Genomic DNA, 2511 nt, shown 5'->3' with positions numbered 1-2511 from the left:
TCCCAAAAATAGCTTTTTCTTCAGCCATTTAGGAGCCAGTGAGGCCCGACGCTTAAAGGGTTACGCTTATACTCATAGAATCTGGGGTTACAGTACGTAACCAACGTTCTATTTCGTATAAGCTTCGCCCTTTAAAGCTGTCGCTTGGTGGGTTAAGGGCTAAGCAGATGTGGTCCTCGCCTCACTGGGTCCATTCGAACACCGTATGAAGCAGGAGCTTGCCCAAAAAACGTCTTGTCAATCAGCTCCCCATGTGCGTAATTACGCATTGCGTAATTATGTGAGCCATGCACAGACGCATGTTGTGTAACTATGCGTTCATGGCTGAGCAGTATAGACAGATTAATAATAACAAATGACTGATTATTAATCAAATGAACTGATTGCTAACAATAGTCATGAACTGATTAGTGACAATAGAACCAAAATAACAGACATAACTTGTGACTGATAACACATCTCACACTGTGAAGCATGCAGACAGAGAGCTTAAACAGAGTTCCATGAAAACAACAATATTCATTCTGTTAGAGCACTAAGGACAGAATGTGTCATGGAATGGGCCGTCACATCACGTAGATAAGAGCGAATGAATGAGCAGGGTGTTGACCACGCGGCCGCAGTGCAAAAGTCCTGCATTGTCATACCATTATGCAAGACAGTCGAAGATGCGATACCCCTGGTCGAGTGTGCCCTGAGGTTGACAGGAGGCTCTAAAACTGATGCTCTGTAGGCTTCAGAAAGAGGCCTCACATAGCCAGTGTGACAAGCGCTGGGTGGATAACGGGCGACCTGCAGATGCATCTCTATAATGCACAAACAAATGTTGAGTTTGGCGCATTACAGCCGTGTGCGCTATGTAACACGTCAACGCCCGCTCCGGACAGAGAAGATGGTAAGATGCTTCTTCTTCTGATCTGTGGGTGGAGGGAAAAATCCCTCCAACGATATCGCTCTTGATTTAAAAGAGCTCGTGATGTTTTTAGGCATAAAGGCTGGGTTTGATCTTAAATCAGCTGAGCTGCCCATCAGCCTGAATTCTAAGACATGACGGAGCGACAGAGAGGGCAGATGAAACGCTCACCCTCTTAGCGGATGTTAAAGCCAGCAGTAGGGCTGTTTTAAGAGACAAGAATTTAAGTGGAACCTGATCCAGAGGCTCAAATGGGGCTTTCATCAGGGCTCGCAGGACCAGCGTTAAATCCCACTGTGGCACAAGTGGGCGTGAAACAGGCCTGCGTCTCTGTACGCCTTTTAGAAACCGCTTCATCAGCGGATGATTAAAAGCTATTCTGTCTCCGAACCCTTCGTGGCAGGAAGAGATGGCTACAGCGTACGTTTTAATCGTGCTGAATGCCAACTTCCTGTCCATCAGCTGTGTAGAAAAGACAGCACGCCGCCTCATGGACATGAGGTGGCCTCTATACCTTTCTTTGTACACTAGCGCTAAAAAACTGTCCACTTTGATGTGTACAGCGCTGTGGTAGATGTAACACGTGAATCCTGGATTGTGCGCACTACCTCCTGTGGGAGACCCATCCTCTCTAAGCGGAACCGCTCAGTGGCCAGACCCACAGGTGCTGGCCTATTTCTGGGTAACTCCTGATCGCTCCTCCTGCCTGGAGGAGAGCGTCCTCCCTTCATGGCAGTTTCCACGGGCGCCCCGACAGCAGGCGTTGTAGGGCTGAGAACCATGGTGTGTTCACGCGCTCGGGGGCCACCAGGAGAGCTGTCAATCCCTCCTCCTGAACTCGGTTCAGGAACCGTAAAATCAGAGGAGGTGGAGGAAACGCGTGCAGAAGCGTTTTGGGCCATGGGCTGTGGGCAAACGCATCCACTCCCAGTGGTGGTTCGTCTCGCGGTCTCAGAGAAAACCATAGTTGACACTGAGCGTACTCTCGTGTCGCAAACAGGTCCACAGCTGCTTTGCCAAATTTCTGTCACGTCTGAGTCATCAGGTCTAGATGGAGAGTCCAGTCCCCGTGACGTGGGCCACCCCTGGACATCACATCTGCCCCTTTGTTCAGAACACCGGGTATGTAAACTGCTCTGATGGAGAGCAGATTTTGGTGAGCCCAACACAGAAGCTTTCATGCAATGTGTAACATCTGGGCTGAGCGTATACCCCCCTGCTGGTTTATGTACGCAGCAGTCACCTTGTTGTCTGTGTGAATCAACACGTGTTGATTCTGTAGCACGGGAGCAAAGTGCTGAATCACATTCAGCACCGTGCGACACTCCAAAACATTTATGTGGGCTGATGTGTGATGGGGCCACAGCGCCCCTACTGGTTGAGATAGGTGTGTCTCCCCCCCCCCCCCAGCCTGACAACAACGCGTCCGTGAAGACTGACACGTGACGTGGGTCTGCTGATGGGGGCTCCCTCCGACAGAACCAGGGTGTTTCCCCAGTGTCGGAGGTCTGCCCTCACGGAGGGAGGAACAGTGATGATCCGTCTCTTTGTTTTACTGGATCCACACGCAGATGCACAAACAACCTCTGGCGGCGTCT

Source organism: Nematolebias whitei, chromosome 17, assembly GCF_014905685.2.
Source record: "Nematolebias whitei isolate Nwh7 chromosome 17, NemWhi1, whole genome shotgun sequence".
Taxonomy (NCBI): domain Eukaryota; kingdom Metazoa; phylum Chordata; class Actinopteri; order Cyprinodontiformes; family Rivulidae; genus Nematolebias; species Nematolebias whitei.
Note: the sequence above shows the minus strand (reverse complement) of the source record.